The sequence below is a fragment of the Neofelis nebulosa genome, chromosome 8, assembly GCF_028018385.1.
Source record: "Neofelis nebulosa isolate mNeoNeb1 chromosome 8, mNeoNeb1.pri, whole genome shotgun sequence".
Lineage (NCBI taxonomy): Eukaryota > Metazoa > Chordata > Mammalia > Carnivora > Felidae > Neofelis > Neofelis nebulosa.
The window spans coordinates 3,032,586-3,052,418 of NC_080789.1; the positions used below are offsets into that span (position 1 = coordinate 3,032,586).

General features: G+C 52.3%; 1 protein-coding gene across 8 annotated transcripts in view; it reads right to left on the bottom strand.

Annotated features, from left to right (window-relative positions):
* The window catches only part of TBC1D22A (TBC1 domain family member 22A), a 326,013-nt gene that overhangs the window by 121,802 nt on the left and 184,378 nt on the right, over positions 1-19,833 (bottom strand). The gene's annotated exons all lie outside the window — the stretch shown is intronic.

The window sequence follows — 19,833 nt, forward strand, 5'->3', positions numbered from 1 at the left end:
CGAGATAATAAATAACCTGTGTTGTTTTTAAGCCACTAAGCCTGTGGTGATTTGTTACAGCAGCAACAGGAAATGGATACGGGAGGTTTGGACGATGTTTTTTACTGGGGCCCCAGGGACCCACTGACATAAAAGGATGAAGGGCGCCTCGGGGCTCGGTTGGTTAAGCGTGTGACTCTTGATATGGGCTGAAGTCATGATCCCAGGGTCGTGAGTTCAAGCCCCACATTGGGCTCTGCACTGAGCGTGGAGCCTGCTTAGGACTCTCTTCCTCTCCCTCTGCCCCTCTCCCCTGCTCGCGCTCTCTCTCTCTCTCTCTCTCTCTCTCTCTCTCTCTTAAAAAAAAAAAAAGTGCCTACAAGGCAGTGAGGGTTTTTTCCCCATGGACATGGAAAATGGACAGAGTCGGCCCTGATCGCTCACCAGGCGATGTCCCCCAAGTGGATTTCGAGTGACAGGCTCCAGGCTCCAAGCCGGGGCGTCTCTGCGAGGGCAAGACCAGGAAGAGTTGCGTGCACCGACCTAACCCAGAGCAACACGGAAGCACAAAACATGGGCGCTTCCGAGGGGGCCCCTCGGGTGCCTGGCATGACCGTCTCCAAGATCTGGTGACAGGCCTATGTGTCCTGCTAAACCCTGAGCTCTGGAGAAGCGAGGCCTGTCAGGGACTCCCGTTTAATGGGCAGGACTCCTGGGCCGGAAGGAGCCGTGCACGTCCCGACGCAGCAACACCCATTAAGGACAGAGCGTAACAGGGAAAAGAAATTTGGGGCTTGGACTTGAGCTTTTGCAAGGGGTAGCCTTCGAGACTTCACTTCTCCCTGGAAACTGGATGACAGAAGGAGATTTATATTCAAACTTGGAGCGCACTGCCTGGTTGGAAGTCTATAGGCTGTCATCCGACTGCCCAGCAGAACTTCTGATGAGCCGGGGCCAACAGCAGACCTGGGTATGGTTCAGGATGTGGATCATTTCATTAACACTCAGTTCTGGCAAATTCCAGAGTCATCAAGGGCGCATTCCAACACCCTCCCCCAGGGGTCCCAGGAGAACAGTCGAAGGTGCAGGAGCTTCGCTTCGAGCTGGCACGTTCTCACGGGCCGGGCCGGGCCGGGCCGTGGACTTCCTCCCCTCCTCCGGGGAATTCAGCCGCAGCCACTCCTGCACGGTCTCTATCCCCAGAACACTCGCTGCAAAGAGGCAACTTCTCAACTGCTAAGCCCGGCAGCCAAGCCCAGCAGAATAGACAGGCTGTGGGCTCAGCCCTCCTTCCACCGCTCAGAGCCAGCTAATCCCCCAGGAAGGCTGCTCCCCAGGAAAGCTCTCCACTCGGCGCCCCAGGGTGGCTCTACCGCGTGGGCGGTCGGCTCCGACGGGGTGGGTAAGCCTGAGTAAGCCTGGGATTCAGTCGGCCAGTTTATTTGGCTCTCACACTGAGATAGGATTTCAAGATTCTCATTTAGAAGAAATAAAAGGTATTCCTCAGTCTCCATCTGCCACTATTTTGTTTTATTTCTCAATTTGTTCAAAACCCAGGTAGGGAAGATAGGTTTTCTTGGAAATCCAAACAACGTGAAAAGAAGAACGGCTGAGAGCCTTTAAAATTAAAAAAAAAAAAAAAAAAAAAAAAAAAATCTGTATTTTAAAAGGACCAGAAAAGACTGATGGGGCAGGGGCTTGGCATTCTGGATCTGAGTCACAGGCAGAGAAGACCGGCCTTCAGACAGGCTCTGACCCTGATGACAAGATGGAGCTCAGAGGGCAGCACCCAGCGAGGAGACCACATCGGTCAGCGGAGGGGGCCCAGGCTGTGGATGGCCCCACTCAGCAGCCAGCCAGCCTTTGAAGGGCCTGCCAAGGACAAAGTGTACGGGGAGAGAAATATTCTGCGACCCTAGTAACAGCCCCTCTGGGAGGCACGTGGCACTCATGCCCTCCCGGGGGGTGCCCGCGGCCCAAGACCCCACAGGAAAAGAGCCTCTGATCAGACCCCGGGTTCTGCCTGCTCAAGGCCAGGACACCACCCCCAGCACCCGGTCCAAACACACACCTGCACACGCACTTTGTGCAGAACACATCTGCTAAGTGACGCGGTGAACGGGCACACGAGATGCTACACATTGATAGAAACGTGAACAGTAATAATATCACTCCCTTCACAAAAAGCAAACATTCATACCCTTCCAAACTGAGATCTGATTCTATGTCTTTCAAAAAGAATACAATACACAAAACTTACTGGCGGGAGGAAGAAAGGTCTGAGGAATACAGTGACCTCTTGGGGAATGTTTACAGGGGGAAAAGTCTGCGTTCGCAAGAAACCATCAAAGCAGGCGCACACGGGGGTGCCTCGCATCTGCTGCTACCTTCCACCTCACACTCTGGCAATAACAAATAGCATTTCCTGTGCTCTTCAGGAGAAAAGGAGAATAGCATGTTTTGAAGGAGCACTTCAGGGAAGAGCTGAAAATTAAATTCACAGGGGCTCAGCTGGAAGGACCAACAGCACCCACCTACTGAGGCACGCAGCTCCAGGGGCGCTAGGAACCCCGCCTGCACCTGACAGGGGCGGTGCCCTGGACCAGCCCCGCCTCCTGGCCTGCCTCCAGGCCCGCCTCCTGAGCCCCGCCTCCTGAGCCCCGCCTCCTGGCCCATCTCCAGAGCCCCGCCTCCAGAACCCCACCTCCTGGCTGCCTCCAGAGCCCCGCCTCCTGGTCCGCCTCCAGAGCCCCGCCTCCTGGTCCACCTCCAGAGCCCCGCCTCCAGAACCCCGCCTCCTGGCCCGCCTCCAGAACCCCACCTCCTGGCCGCCTCCAGAGCCCCGCCTCCTGGTCCGCCTCCAGAGTCCCGCCTCCAGAACCCCGCCTCCAGAGCCCCGCCTCCAGAGCCCCGCCTCCTGGTCCGCCTCCCAGAACTTGGCTTCCCTCTTACTCTGAAACCACGTCACCCTCCTCACCCCCCTGGACCTGCCCCCAAACAACTCGGCAAGCCCTTTCTTTCCCCAAACACCGGCCTGAAAGACTTCTGTGGCCTTCACCTCTTACGGGCGCCCCCAGGCCATCTGGCACAGCCCCGGACAAAGTGTCCCACGGGGGCCCTGGCAGCACACAGGTGAGACAGCAAATGTGGCAGCCACAGCCACGCTCGGCGCTCGCCCATCGGGACGTCACCCCGGTTACCGCAAGGAACGCAGCATCCGATACACGGCCCCACGGTGTCGGACTGTAGGCGCCTTCATTGCCCCAGGAACCACTTACTGCATCCTGCCGTGGGCCAGGCGACACGCCGAGTCCCGGCACAGATGGGACTGCCGTCCTCAGACAGGCTTGTGTGCAAGGCCAGCCCTCCCTCCCTCGGCTGGTGCCTGAGTGTTTCGGGAGTGTTCCCATCATTCCCTAACAAGGAAGAAACGCCCAGGGTGCCTCAACTGACAGTGTAGCTTATGCTGAACTGCGTTCCTTCCAGAGTCTGGAATTCTGAAAAATGCCAGGCAGAGGGTGTGCAGGTGACGAGCTCTCAAGAGAAGCAGGCACGGAGTCTCTGACAAGCTCCCTGGAGGACATTTCACACCTGCCGCCAGGACTCGCCGCCGGGGGCGTTAACCTCCACCAGGGCAGGCCACGAGGAAGCTTACCCCTGTTGCCTCCGTGCCCCCCCCCCACCCCCCCGCTTGGCTGGCTCTGCTCTACATGCTGGCCCTGGAAGGAAGCCGGGCCCTGAGTCCTATGTACTGAGTCCCGGGAGGCAGTGAACCTCCGGGTGGTCTTCGGGGAGACACAGTCGGGGAGAAAAACAGGGCCCTTCTGTTCACAGAGAGAGAAGAGTCAAGCAAATGATCGTCACAGAGGCCATGTGAGCGCATGTGACGGGCTCACTGTGATCCGGGAAGTCCCTCCTGCCATCACAGCGCAGAACGGGGAGCCTCTCCTGGGGGCCAGGCGGACGGTGAGGCCTGAGCAGAGATGCAGAAAGAAGGGAGCAGGGTGCAGGACGGCCCTGGCAGCAGCCGAGAGCAGGGCACCCTCCCAGGAGGGGACCAAGGAGTCCTCATTATATGACAGCCAGTACAGCTGGAGGGACAGAGGGGAGGCTGTGGTGAGGCAGGAGACGACCATTCCGAGGCCGGGAGACCACGTGGGAGCAGAGCTGTGGAACGAAGGTAGGGACACAGACATGGGGAGGACCGCGGTTACCAGATCCGCATTCTGGAAGACGCCTGTGGCTGCGAGGGGCAGAGCGGACGCGGGGGTGTCGGGTGTGAGACCACCGCTCTGATCCAGGCCAAAGGACGACCAGGGCCCCTCACTGGACGTAGGCCCCCCGAAGTATCCAAACTGCTTTCAACGACCGGCACGACTGGTTGGGTTTTTGAACTTGAACGTGGGGCTTTTCATTTATTGCTCTGCGCTCGCTCACTTGATTGGTTCTCGGGTGGCATTCCAGGCAGCTGCACTCATTCTGAATCTTGATTATGTCATCTATCACATTAGCTGTCCCTGCAAGCTTAGAGGCACTGCTGAAACTTACACCCTCCGTGTCCTCATTACACACTCCGAGAAGACGGGGGGAAGGACGAGGGCAAGGACGGAGCGCCCCGGGAGACCACACTCAGGTGGAGGGGCGTCGTCCAGTATGTGAGGCCAACTCCCCCCTTGGTTCCTGCGACCTTAATTCCTCTGGTCTCCGGTTTTCTCATCTACAAATGAGAGAGGAAGGGCCCCTTCACAAGGCGCTGGGGATGTTAAATGAGTCATCACTGTACCTCAAGAACCTGGACCCACCCTTCCACGGTGACACCGGTCACAGGACGGTGGTGAAGATGTGGCTCCCTCCCACAGCCCAGGCACGGCGGCCAGTGCTCCCACCGCCAGCCACTCCGAAAACGGGGAAGATGGTAAATGCCCGCCTTCAGCCACTGGCTGGCATTCTGCCAAAACCACGGAGCCAGTAAAAAGGGCAGCGGTCGTCAAGGGTCTGAGAGGAAGAGAGGGTGAAGGGCTGGAGCACAGGGGATTTTTAAGGCACAGAAACCACTCTATGTGATACTGTAATGGTGGACACGTGCCATTAGACATTCATCCAAACCCACAGAATGTCCACCACCAAGAGAGAACCCTGACGTAAACTCTGGACTTTAGCTAATAATGATAAACCAGCACTGGCTTATCAGCTGTACCAAGTACGTCACCCTAATGCAAGACGTTAATACTAGGAGAAGCCGTGTCTGTCAGGAGGTGGTGAGTGCACAGGAACGGTACTTTCTGCTTGGTATTTCTGTACACCTGAAACTGCTCTAAAACATAAAGTCCGTTAACTTTTTTTTAAGTCTACTAATTTTTAAAAATGCTCAATTCAACCAGAAGAAGGTAGAAAAAAGGAGGAAGTAAGAAAAATGAATACAAAATAAAGAGCAGAATAGCAGCCTACACACCAGCCACACAAAGAATTACACTGGAAACATCCTATGAACGTACGTAAACACACTTAAAAAGAGGAAGCAAATCCAACTGTAAGTAATGAACAAGAAATGCACTCTAACCAAGAAGATGCCAGTAGATCACAAGCAAAGGGGTAAGAAAGACGCACCAAGACTAAGACGAAGGATGGCAGAATGGCTGTATTAATATCAGAGGGACTGGGCTCCAGCACAGGGAGCACAACCAGAAACAATGAGGAGAATTTCATATCAATAAACAAAAATAGGGGCACCTGCGTGGCTCAGTCAGTTAAGTGTCTGACTTCAGCTCAGGTCATGATCTCACGGTTCATGAGTTCAAGTCCTGCATCAGGCTCTCTGCTGTCAGCGTGGAGCCCGCTTGGGATCCTCTGTCCCCCCGTCTGCCCCACCCCGACCCGTGCATGCGTGCATACGCGTGCACTCTCTCTCTCAAAGATAAATAAAAACATTTTTAAAAAAATAATAAACAGGGTGCCTGGTGGTTCATTTCATTAAGCGTCCGACATCAGCCTAGGTCATGATCTCGCTGTTCCCGAGATTGAGCCCCACATCGCGTTCTGTGCTGAGAGTTCAGAGCCTGGAGCCTGTTTCAGATTCTGTGTGTGTGTGTGTCTCTCTCTCTCTCTCTCTCTCTCTCTCTCTCTGCCATTCACCCACTCACACTCTGTCTCTCTCTCTCAAAAATAAATAAACATTTAAAAAAAAGGTTAAGCAATAAACAAATAAATACAAATTCATCAAGAAAACCTAAAGCCTAATCCTACATGTGCGTATCTAATAAATGACATTCAAATAATGTGAAGCAAAACTGAAAAAACTAAAGAAGAGACAAATCAATCGTTGTAGTTGGAAATTTCAAAAGTCTTCACTCAGTAGTGGATAGGAAAAGTAAACAGAAAATCAGTAAAAGCAGAGAAGACTAGACTAACACTATCAACCAACCTGACCCAACTGACATTTACGGAAACTCCCCCCAACAAAGCAGAGCACAAGTTCTTTCCCAGGACACATGAAACGTTAACCAAGGCATACCGTGTGGCAGATCCCAAAACAAGTAGCAGTAAAGTTAATTATCAACACTAGGAATGAAAGATAGCACCATAATTCCCCTAGACATTAAAAGAATTAAGAAGTATAGGGGCGCCTGGGTGGCTCAGTCAGTTGGGCATCCGATGTCGGCATGTCCGACGTCAGCTCAGGTCATAATCTCACATCATGACCCCGATGTGAGTTTGAGCCCCACGTTGGACTCTGTGCTGACAGTTCAGAGCCTGGAGCCTGCTTCGGATTCTGTGTCTCCCTCTCTGTGCCCCTCCCCTGCTTGTGCTCTGTCTCTCTGTCTCTCTCTCTCTCTCTCTCTCTCTCTCTCAAAAATAAAAACATGTTTAAAAAATCTAAAAAAAAAAAAAAAGAATTAAGGAGTATTATGAATGACAATATGCCAAGAAAGTAGACAATTTCTTTAAAATGACCACATTCCTTAAAAGACACAAATTTTCAAAATTGACAAGAAAATAACTAGAAAATCTGGAGCCCTACCTAAAGCAGAAATTGAATTTATAGTTAAAACTTGCCCACAAAGAAAGTTCCAGGCCAAGATGGCTTCACTGTTGAATTCTATAAAATATTTAAAAGAGAAATAATAGCAAACTTACACAAACTCTTTCAGAAATTATAGAAACACTTCATGAGGCCACCATTTCCCTAATGCTAAAAAAGAAAAAGATGGGGAGCCTGGGTGTCTCAGTAGGTCATGATGTGTAGTTTGTGAGTTCGAGCCCCACGTGGGCTCACTGCTGTCAAGCGCAAAAGCCTGCTTCGGATCCTCTGTCTCCCCTCTCTTTCTGCCCTCCCCCCACTCATGCTCTCTCTCTGTCTCTCTCTCTGTCTCTCTCTCTTTCTCTCTCAAAAATAAATAAAACATTTAAGGGGCTCCTGGGTGGCTCAGTCAGTTGAGCGACTGACTTCGACTCAGGTCATGACCTTGCAGTTGTGGGTTCAAGCCCGCATTGGGGTCTATGTTGACAGCTAGGAGCCTGGAGCCTGGAGCCTGCTTTGGATTCTGTGTCTCCCTCTCTCTCTGCCCCTCCCCAACTTGTGCTCTCTCTCTCGCTCGCTCTCTCTCTCTCTCAAAAATAAACATTAAAAAAGTTTTTTAAATACATAAAACATTTTTTAAAAATAAAATTTATTTTTAAATAAAACATTTTAAAAAATTAAAGGAAAAAAAGGAGGGGGTGCCCGGGTGGCTCAGTCGGTAAGTGTCCAACTTCAGCTCGGGTCATGATCTCACGATTCGTGGACTCAAGCCCCGCGTCGGGCTCTGTGCTGACAGCTCGGACGGAGCCTGGAGCCCACTTTGGAATCTGTGTCTCCCTCTCTCTCTGACCCTCCCCTGCTCACACTCTGTCTCTCTCTCTCAAAAATAAATAAACGTTTAAAAAATTTTAATTAAAAAATAAAATTTAATTAGAAAAAAGAAAAAGACATTAGAAGGAAAGAAAGTAGAAAATGATATTCCTTGTGAAAAGGGATGTGAAAATCTTTAAATAACTATTACCAAAGAAGATCCAGAGACCTAGAAAAAAGCTAATATGGCAAAGGGGGGTTTGTCTCAGGAACACAGGTCGGCTTAATAATTAAAAAATAATTAGGGTCCTTTACGACATTAACAGAATAAACAAAAAAATTACATGATTATCTCAACAGGAGAAAAAGCACTTGACAAAATACCAATTCATAATTTAAAAGACTCAGTAGAGCAAACTCATCTTCTTCTATCAGATTTTAAGAATTCTGTCCTCAACCTCTTATTCCATTATTTACCAGTACTCCTCAAATAAACCAGGGTGCTTATTAAAAATATAGACTCCTTGTCTGTGGAATTTGCACTGTCAGCAACCACCCAAAAAAGGGCATCCACAAAAAGCCAACAGCTACCATCAGACTTAATGCTGAGAGCCTGAATGTTTCACCCTCCCCACCAGAATCTGGGAGGACGTAAAAAAGTTTGCTCTCATCACTTGAGGACCTTGACAATGCAATAAGGCAAGAAAAGAAAAAAAAAAAAAAGCCATGTATGTTATATAGAAAGAAGTAAAACTCTCTTTATTTGCAGATGACATGGTTGTGAACAGAGAAACTCCTAAGGCATCTACCAAAAAAGCTCCTAGAATGACTAAGTGAATTTAGCAAGATCACCAGAAAGGTGTGGCACATTACATTTTCCAAAAGTGACCACGACAGTGTCTCCTATCCCACATGTTCTTTTATTATGTGATCATGCCACTCCTGTATCAAGCCTCCCCCCCTCCCCCACCGCCAAGCCCAGGTACCAGATACTCACACGTAAATGGGTGAGACTCTGGGTGATTCCAGCCCCTAGGCATCAACTTGTGCCGACTTTCAAGTCTTCCCACCTGAGACTCCAGACACTGTGGCACATGGGTAAGCACTACATGCCATGCCCTAACTGAAATCCTGACCAAAAGCATCTTGTGGGCAAAATAGATTAGTTCCTTTAAGTTAAGAAATTTGGAGCAACTTGTTATGCAACAATACTAGCTAGAAAAGGATGTCAGGTTACAAAACCAATTTTGCATTTGTTTATACTAGCAGCAAAAACTGAAAAACAAAATTGACAAACAAAGCTATACCACTGAAAGTAGCATCAAAAAAAAAAAAAAAAAAAAAAAAAAAAAAACCCCAACCTATTTAGAAGCAAATTTAACAAGATACACTGAAAACCACAAAATGTTTGTGAGGATAAATTTTAACATGTCTATCTATGTTAAGAGACTCGATATAGTTAATACTATTAATTCTGGGAAAACTGACACATAGATTCAACATAATCCCATTCAAACCCCAGCTCCTATTGCTTTTTTAAGGCTTTCTTGGTAGGAAGTGGCTGCCGGTAAACTTTATATAAAAATGTAAAGTAGCAAAAATATGCGTGACAATTTATTTTAAAAAGAACAAAGTTGGAGGACTTTCTCTACTGGACTTTGAGAAAAGCTACGGTAATTAAGACAGCATGTACTGGCGTAAAGATCCATTAGCAGAACGGAACAGGAAGAGTGTCAAAAAATACACACACACTTACACAATCATGTGATTTGCAGAAAAAGTACCAAAGCAATCTATTTTGGGGACAAGAAAACTATTTTCAACAAATGTGCTACGTTAACTAGGAAACTAGGATACCCTACATTTTAAAAATAAACTCTGATGCCTTCCTCACACCATACAGAAAAATTAAGTCAAGTTAGATGATAAACCTTTAAGTCAAACCAAAAATTATAAAGCTTCTGGAAGAAAAACCTAGGAGAATATCCTGGCATCCTGGGAGTAGGGAAGGATTTTTAGTTAGGACACAAAGAAAACAATTACCAAAGAAGAAAAAAATGATAAATTCGACTTCGCCAATATTACATTTTTCCGATCATGAAAAACCGTTTTCAAAAAAAAGGAGCGATCTACCACCAACCTGGGGAAAATATGTTCCCACTTCCCCCCCCCCCATATACACACATACATATCTTTTTTAATTTTTTTTTTAACATTTATTTATTTTTGAGACAGAGAGAGACAGAGCATGAACAGGGGAGGGTCAGAGAGAGGGAGACACAGAATCTGAAACAGGCTCCAGGCTCTGAGCTGTCAGCACAGAGCCCGACGTGGGGCTCGAACTCACAGCCCTCACGGACCGCGAGATCATGACCTGAGCCGAAGTCGGCCGCTCAACCGACTGAGCCACCCAGGCGCCCCTACATATCTTTTTTAAAAAGAATTTTTTTTAAGATTTTATTTTTTTTTTCAACTTTTTTTTTTTTTTTTTTTGGGGGGGACAGAGAGAGACAGAGCATGAACGGGGGAGGGGCAGAGAGAGAGGGAGACACAGAATCGGAAACAGGCTCCAGGCTCCCAGCCATCAGCCCAGAGCCTGACGCTGGCTCGAACTCACGGACTGCGAGATCGTGACCTGGCTGAAGTCGGACGCTTAACCGACTGTGCCACCCAGGCGCCCCAAGATTTTATTTTTAAGCAATCTCTACACCCAACGTGAGGCTTGAACCCACGACCCCATGATCAAGAGTCCCACGCTCCCCTGACGGAGCCAGCCAGGCGCCCCGTACACGCAGGTAACTTCACAGAAGACCGCCATCCAGCACACGCAGAGAAGCCAGAGAAGGACGGTGCTGCTGAGAAGAGGCGCGGCCCGACCTCGCATGTACCGCTGCTGGGTGTGCGGGACAGCAGGGCCCCCTCCGGGGGTCCTAAGTACACCCCCACAGCATGACCCGCCAAGCCTACCCCTGGGCGGGGTCCCAAGAGAAACGGAGCGCACGCCAAGCAGGAAGCCGTGCCCACGAATGTTCACAGAAGGTGTACTCGCATCAGCCAAAGGCCGGAAGCAGCCTCGGCCTGCACCGAGAGGCGGACCGACACACAGGCCGGGATCTCTTCGAACGGGGAACCACTACTTGGTAATTAAAAGGGATGAACTATTCATTCAGGCAACAACACAGATTTTACATTTTTCAATGCTATTGTGAATTGAATTTTTTTTTTTAATTTTCATTTCTAAATTGTTTGCTGCTCGATGACTCATCCTTAATGAATCTTCTGCTGCAGCCCAGTAACCAACACAGTCTTCTCTGTTTAATAACCCTTTCCAGAATGTTGCCAAGAATTCTCAATTTTATCGGCGAGGGCTCTAAAATCACATCTCTCAAGATTCTCCCCCACGCGGAGCATGATTCATCTAGTGTTGGAGACAGGAACACGTCTACGTGGACCAGGGCCGCCTTCTTCATTCCTCCCTCCACGGGGCTGGGCACGAGGCCCGCCTCTCCGTCCTTCCGCATGACGGCCCTGCCGCTCCTTCCGGGAGAAGATGGAACCAAATCAGGGCCAAGTGGACCGCCTTCCCCTCGGCCACCTTTCCAGGCACCAGACCAGCCCCTCGCTTCTGGGGTTTCCATTGAGCTTAGCTGGGAAAGAACAATGTCCCCAGACCTCTGGCCACCCCGGGCTCTGGCTGTCGAAGCTCATTTCTAAGGATCCTGGGCCACCTTCCAAGCCGGTCGTGGGCCCCTCTCCTTCTTGGAGCATGAAGCTCTCCAAGGGCTCCCCGTACCCGCTCTGTTTTCCCGTGATATGTCTGTCCCTTTTCTCCTCGCTGGTGTTCCCGCCAACAGCTGGCGCACAATGGCTGCATTGGAGGGACAGAATGCGCCGCAGCCCCTGGGGCCGTCACTTTCCCTGACAGGCTTCCCCCCGCCTTCTCTCCGACAAGTTCCAGGATAATGCGGTCCCTCTCCCCAGCATCCCCATCACTCCCCCGTGCCACCAACCAGTTCTCAGAATTGAATGATTCTTCCCCAAGGATACGAAATGTAAATGACTAATTATAAAAGGCAACAGTTCCTTTCTACTCAAAAAAGCTGTCCTGTTAAGTAATGAATCCAAGAGTAATAGTGTGACTCCAGGGGAGGCAAACAGGGAAGCCGTAATTCAACAAGCAATAGCTCCCGACAGCCCGGTACTGGTGCTGTTAGTGAGATGGGAACACGGCGGGGGGAGGCGCGCCTGGGTGGCTCAGTCCATTAAGCATCTGACTTCGGCTCAGGTCATGATCTCACAGTTTGCAGGTTCAAGCTCTGCATCAGACTCAGTGCTGTCCACACAGAGCCCGCTTTGGATCCTCTGTTCCCATCTCTCTCTGCCCCTGCCCTGCTTGCACACACGCTCTCTCTCTCTCAAAAATAAATAAAACATTTTTTGAAAAACTTAAAAAAAACAAAAAAAAAAAAGACACACGGGTAAAAGCACAAGGAGCATCCCCCCAAAAGCGGGGAAGGCCTCCCTGGCCGCGTTGTCCCGCCAGCAGCTTCCGCCAGCGGACAGCCACGTCCGGAACCGGCCCCTGGGCACGGACACCACATCGTGCCGGAAGGCAGTCCCCCGTACAGAGGTTGCCCATCGGCCCAGAGGGGCTCAGATGGACTCCTATGAGCCACACCAAAAACGCCTCCCCCACGCCTGGCCACCGATCTCAAAGACCGCTGGAAACACACTCAGTGGAGTCACTGTAAGGAATAATGGCCCACCAGACTATTTTCGAAAAGCAGATCTCCCTGGCCGGCCACCTCACGCGCCCGGAGAACAAGGCCCACCAAGAGCAACAACGCAGAAAGGGGCAGAAAGAAGCCCGGCTGTGGAAGGAGAGAAACTGAGAAGGAGAATGAAATGGAGCGTTTCCCTAAATAAAACATCTGATCTTGAAAAGGCGTTTACAATCACAGCCACTGCACGACTGAGGAAGGACCCCGCAGCAACAGTCCCAGCGCTGAGGACAGTCACCACTGAAGCCGAGAAGATACAGAAGAGGCACGCGGTGGCACCCCCGTCTGCGCCCAGCCTGCCAGGGCCACCCTCCCGCGCTGTGGAAACGTCCCACGGCACGCTCCACCGGGCGGATCCAAGCCACCCGCTTCACCAGCAGACAGAGGATTTCCTCATAACTGCATCTGCTTCTCGAGACAAAACCATCCGTCAGAGTAACTAGCGGGTCACGCGAGCCGAAGACATCTGCCCAGATGTGCCGACTGTAAACCCAGCCTTCTTGCCACGTCGCATCTCTTAATGGGGTACTGTGAAGGTTCCTCCCCGGGCAGGACTGTTCGTGCCCTGCCTGACGGTTAGTACCCTGATACCTGCCCTCCAACTGCCAGTGGCACCCCCCCGTCACAGCAACCCCCGAAACACCCAGATACTCCCCAGCAACCCCAAGGAGGCAGCGTGGAACCCCACCGCCCCCACCCCACTGACGGTGCTCACGGCGGCACCACAGCGGACGAGGCCTGCAGAGCCTGCCCGGCGCTCTCCCCTGGCCCAGCCCTCCCTGCCCGTCCCGCTGCCACCTGGCCCAACACACCGTCCCTGAGGGTGTTTCTCTTCTCCCAGCACCAATGCCCCGCAATAAAAACAACGTCCTCTCGGGGCGCCTGCGGGGCTCGGTCGGTTGGGCGTCCGACTTCGGCTCAGGTCACAATCTCACAGTTTGTGGTTCGAGCCCCGCGTCGGGCTCTGTGCCGACAGCTCGGAGCCCGGAACCTGCTTCACACTCTGTGTCTCCCTCTCTCTCCGCCCCTCCCCTGTTCACACTATCAAAAATAAATAAGCATTTAAAACAAACAAACGAAAAAACGTGCTCTCAACAAAACCTAGTGGAAGACACCATCCGTCAGAAACGGGTGAGCAGGAAATGACCTGGGACGACCAAATTATGGGCCTTTCTCAGAGCTGCCAAAGCCGACCCAGCTGCCCAGCCGTGGACTCGGGCCCGCTCTCCTGTTCCCCAGGGAGTCCGATGAGTCCACTCCCAGCAGGAGCGCCTATCTCCCCACCCGGTGCTCCGTGGTAACAGCCAGCTGGCCATTTTTCTCACGTGCCACGGGGCCTGCTGTAAGAACGCGAGCTCGCTGTGCGTGGAGGTATGATGTTCCACATGTGGCCAGTAGCTCAACCTATGAAGTCCGTGGCGCAAATATGCCGTGATCTTTCAAATTCTCGTCTGCTTGACCTGCCAGTCACTGAGGGGCAGGAAACCTGGCGCCAGGCTGCGAGGGTCTGAAGCCCAACTCTGCAACTTACCAGTCCCACCGTGAGAGACATTCACAGACACGCTGCAGGGAAACTGAGGTAACGAACAGTTCAATGCAAACAACTCAGACAGCGTCTGACACGGGCAGCGTCTTCTAGCGCTCCTTACACATTTCCGCCTCTCCTCTTCCCCGCCGGCCCTCCACGCACATACTCACAAGATACAGTTATATACACACACACGCAAAATGTCGTCAAAGCGGACGTTCAGGATTGCGTCTTCCCTGGTACATGTATCCGCTTATCCCTCGGCAGTGATGCTCTTTATCCCAAATAATGCTTTCCACCTTAAAATCTATTTCATCTAATAGCTGCATAAGAGCTACGCCACTGCCTGGCTATTACCCTGGTTAGTGCTGACCTGTGGTGTTTCTCCCAACCCCTTCCTTGCTGCCGTCGTGTAATCCTAGGTTTCAGGTGAGGGTCTCATAAGTGGCATAGAGCTGGATCCCGCTCGTAAATCCAAGCTGGCCTCAGAGCTACTCTCCTCCAGAACACCAAACACGTCCCACCTCATTGTGGCCTCTGCTGTTCCGGATGCAGCCTGTTTCCCATTGAACCGTCCGCCCAAGCGAATCACCTGTCCATCGCCGGCTGATCCTGTAATGTCTTCTCTGACCTCCCGTGTTTAGCGGCTTCACTCGTTTCTCCAGGTGCGGTATCTTAATTCCTCCAGCACTCGTGGGTGCTGGCAAGTTGCCGGCTACCACCAGCCACCCGAGGAGGCTCCCGCAGCGTGTTTTCCCATTCCTGAACTATTGTTCCTTCTCTTGTGCCCAAACCTCTCCTCCAAATCCGTGCCCTCTCTCAGTACTGCCCCCCCACCCCAGCACCTTGTCATTCTATTAACTAATCCTCTCTTCTGCTGTATCTACGGAATTTTGAATATTAACCACGGCAACTTCGGTTGCTAGAAGTTCTGCTGGGCTCTTTTTTAAAATCTGTTTCTTCGGAGCCTTATTCCTCACGTGCATTGTTTGAAAGCTCCACGTGTTTTGGTTCTGTTCCCATGGCTGTTGTCGACGTCAGGTCCCTGGGGTACATCCCTCCTCCGAATCACAGTGCCAGCTGTGTGTGTGCGGCACACGCCTTCTCGGTCTCGTGCTTTCTCTATCGTGAGCTGGTCTTCAGGGGGCTTTTCTGCGGGAAAACCACAGGGCGGGGTGGCCCCTCGGGCAGCGTTTCTCCAGGGCGGCCAGCCAAGTGTCGTGGTCCCGGAGACCCTTTCAAGTGGTCTCTGGGATCAAAGCCGCGTTCCTAATAACAGCAATTATTATTGCTGTTAATAATAATTAACAGCTCTCGGTGAAAAAGATAAATAGAAGGCAATTTCATTTAAGGATGTCCTTGATGAAGTAGGAAAAGTTCTTAATTTTATGATCAATCGCATCAAATCTCAACCCTTGAGTAAACATCTTCTCCAAACTCCACATGGCAAAGCGGGAAGAACCAGAAAAGCAAAAGAATGGTGACTTCTTCCCCAAAAAGCACCTGGTGCAATTATGTGGGCTGTGAGCTGAATTAGATACATTTTTCAAGAAACGTCATTTTTTTTTTTTTAACTAGCAAAAAATGACTAACAGGCAAACTGGTTATTCAAACTTGGGTTTTTGGCAGACATTTTCTCAAGAATGAACAAAGACTCTCGCTTCAACGAAAACAATCTACAGTATGTGTTGCCGATAATAATATTTGAGCTTTTAAACCCAAATCGGAATTTTGAAGAACTTTTATCGGCCACTCTGTGTTCAACAGGTTCTTCTCATAAGACGTCAGTAAATACAACAAGCGGGAGTTTTTGACGCCATGTGGGGGAGCGTGTCGGCGTCCAGATCTGCACACCCCAGACATCCGACCTTCTCCAAATGGCCAACGACTGATGTCACAGAACCGCACGCGGGCAAAACATCCGCTCAGAGTGCAGGACAGGCCAATGGATTTTAACGTAACTTGGTACAAAACGTTCACTGATGTGGCTTCCTATGTCACACGGCAGTTACCTTAGGAAGCTGCCACCTGACAAGCCGCGTCACAGTGTTAAAAAGAAAACGTCCACGGTCGACGGAAAGGACTATGAAAATTCTCCCTCCTCCAACGACCTGCCTGTGTGCGGCTGGGCTGTTTTCACACAGTCCCATCAAAAACAACACATCACAACAGACTGAGCACGGAAGCACACGTGAGAATGCCATGGTCTTCAGTCACGTTACAGAGAGTCTTACCACAAAGAAACACAGTGCCTGTCCTCTAAATAGCTATATTGTGAAAACGTTAGTTCATCATAGAGATACGTTACTTATAACAGCGTGTAGCGCGTTCATCGTTGTTATTTTTGGATAAACTAATAAATATTTTCAAATTATCGCCATTTGAGTTTCTAACACAGTAAGGATTGTGAGAATTAACCCACGGGGGTAAAAGCTCTTTGTGCAATTCAGGACTCTTTAAGACTGAGACACGAGGGGCGCCTGGGTGGCCCAGTCGGTTGAGCGTCCGACTTCAGCTCAGGTCAGGATCTTGCAGTTAGTGAGTTCGAGCCCCGCTCTGTGCTGTGCTGACGGCTCGGAGACTGGAGCCGGCTTCAGATTCTGTGTCTCCCTCTCTCTTTCTGCCCCTCCCCCGTTCATGCTCTGTCTCTCTCTCAAAAATGAATAAACGTAAAAAAAATTTAAAAAAAAGACTGAGACACGAAGCTGGAGAGCTTCGACAGGAGAACTGTGTCACCTCGGTTTCTGGGCAGCACCCAGACTCCCCATGCAGGAGAAGTTCTGTCTTACTTGCACACCGGGCCAGGACAATAACACCTAAACTTTCATGCGTTACCGTGTCTGATAACTCGCTTCAAGTTTACTAGCGTCCACCGGTGGGGTCATTACTCCTCGTTTCTGGAGGACTCCCCTCACCGAGGAGTCCAGTGAATGTACGCATTTCAGCCGAGTTTTGCTCAACATCACCCAGCGCCTCCAGGCACATGCTGGGAGCAAGCGGCGTCTCCTTGGTCCTGGTCTTCCGTCCTCCTGGGGCCAGAGCCCCCACCCCCCACCCCCGGAACCCCTAGAATTCCGTCCTCCATCGGCAGTCCTCTGGCCGCACCCCTGGCCACCAGGAGACACATCCCACGGGGACAGCAGGTAGGCAACTGCGTGCGGCACCTGTACAGGGCGGGTGTGTGTCACGCCGTGGCCAAATGCAGAGCACAGAGTCTCAGACCGAGGCCCCAAGGGGAGCCAAACCACAGCTACGTCTCCAGAAAAATGAGCAGATGTGGCGTTTGCCCTCTAGAACTTATCCAGCACGACGGCAGTCATTTCCCCTGATTCTAGCTGGACACGGTCATACAGCAGAGTAGAAAACCACAGGCATCAGGGCTCAAATGTGGGTCCCAACACGTGCTCCTTGATCCCCGGCAAGGGATCTCTCTGCGTGGGCTCTCTCAGGGCTGTGACATCATTTCTGCCGTGAGGCCGAGGACCGCCGAGGGCACGCTGGGCCGTCACTGCCTCACCCCTGTCCCGCTGTGACTGCCACCGATCACGGGAAGCCCAATCACTGGTGAGGGAGCCGCTGCACCGATTTGGCCCAGCGACTCTGCGTCCCTGCAGCCTCTCTGGCCTGTGGATTTCACACAACTTCCTAAAATGCAGGGAACCAAGCTGAGAGCCTGCACTTAACAAAGCCCCACGGTGTTCTCAATGCCCGGCAACCGAGCAGTGAAGGGACGAGAAGGTGCTGGAGGAAGACGGCTCCCGCGTCTCCGGAGAGTGGCGAGGACAGGGCAGGTCCAGGAGCAAGAGAGGGAGCGGGGCAGCGGAAGCCAGTGATGCCGCGGGTCGGGTAGCGACAGAAGCTCCCAGCCCCTCAGGGCGCTGATGTCTCGGTCCGTCCTTCCTCCCGCTCCTGTCAACTCAGACCCTCGCACTCGTACGAACGAGAGGGCGGGGGCACCAGCACACACGAAACAGTCCCCCAGTCGAGCTGGCCCAACTCAGGGAATGACCCATCTCCCCAAGCCCCCTGGGGCTGGTAACCGGGCCCGTCGACACTGCCCACGGGAGGGCCGCGTGGCTCCCGTCGGCCTGCGGAGCGTGGTGAACGCACGTGCACAGGCCACACTTGTCGAGAAGCCCCTTCATCGGACAGCAAGCCTCAGGCGAGAAATGAAAAGCCAGTGTCGCTTCCAGGGTGAACTGACTTTATTTACAAACATAAACAGGATGATCCTGCATTTAAATGGCAGAAATTCCATCCCTCAAGGTCAGAGAAGTGACATTTGAAATCGATAAAGTCTCACATTATGATTCAATCTGTTTTCGAAAGGGGACAAAAATGTCTTCAGTTTTGGGAGAAAGACCAAAACATATGAAAACATCAAACAATGTAGGGAAATGATACATCGATGCTTGGGCCAGAACACGGCAGGCGGGTTTTTCTCCACAAGATGCAAACGAGGCTCCCGGTCCTCAACTGCAGCAGGACCCTCCCCCGCTCTGTCACTCCGCGGTCATCAAAGGTAACGGGAACCCACGCTGTCCTCTCCAGCACAATCATTCTGGCTACTTCACTCAAATTAAGCCTCGGGCCCCACTCTCGAGGCCCCCCCGTGTGGGAGCCTCACTCGGACCACCTCTAAGCCAGCAGCCGAGCTGAGGCCTCCGCAGGTACGGGCATCAGGCACGGCGCCGTGACAACGGTCAGGAAAGCCCAGCCCGACAAGCGCACCCCACGAGTTTCTCTCTTCAGGCGGAAGTGCCCCTACTCAGCTGTGACAGAAGGGGTCCCGGCACAGCGCGCAGACGCCCGCACAGCCTCCGTCCCTGGGGCAGCCGTCTTTGGGATGAACCTAGCCCGTGGGGTCCCTCGGAAAACCTCCAGCAGCCAAACCCTGCTCCGGCCTTTCCCCCACTGCCCCCGTCACCCTCCAGGTCTCACTGCACTCCCGAATCGGGTCCTCAGGAGCACGCGTCTCAATATCCTCACGACACCCCTTTGGGTCTACCCTGTGTCCCACACTGAGCTCCGGGGAGGCCTTAGCCTGACACCCCCGTCCCTCCCCGGGGCGGCGTGCGGCACCCAGCACAAAGCACGCATCTAGGAAAGGTGTGCAGGCACACAACGCGCCTAAGACGGGCCGTGGTCCGTGTCCTCGGCCACTTCCTGCGACGCCCAGAGGCCCCAGTCCTCATTCCTGTTCTGCGTGGGGTTCTTCGCCCAAACCACTTTCCTCAAACCACCCCCAGCACGGGGAGACCCACAGCCTTTCTGGGGAAGTCCCAGCCATCGGTCTGACAGACACCAAGTCCACAGAGACCGGACCGCGGGGGGCAGGCTTCTGGCAGCTTGCGCCTCCTGTGGGACCAGGCCCAGCTGCGGTTCCTGGGACGATCAGACCCCTCAGGGCCAGCTGCTCCTAGGCCCAGGGCAACAGGGGAGAGGCTGAGGCCTAAACCGTGTGCCCTGTGAAGGGCGGGTGGCCCTGAACCCAGTTCTCCGAGTGTGGACGGCGAAACGGCTCATTGAGCGTGTGGACGGCTCACCTACATTTGGTGCTGGTGCCACTGGGCGTCACGGGCAGCAGAGCAGGAAAGAGGGGAGTGTGCGGGGACCAGACTCTGCAGGCCAGGGGCCAGCCCCACCCTCTAGGAGCCCTGCCGCGCCCTGCTGCTGGCACCATCTCCGGATGCGCACGCACGGGGTCTCTCACGAGC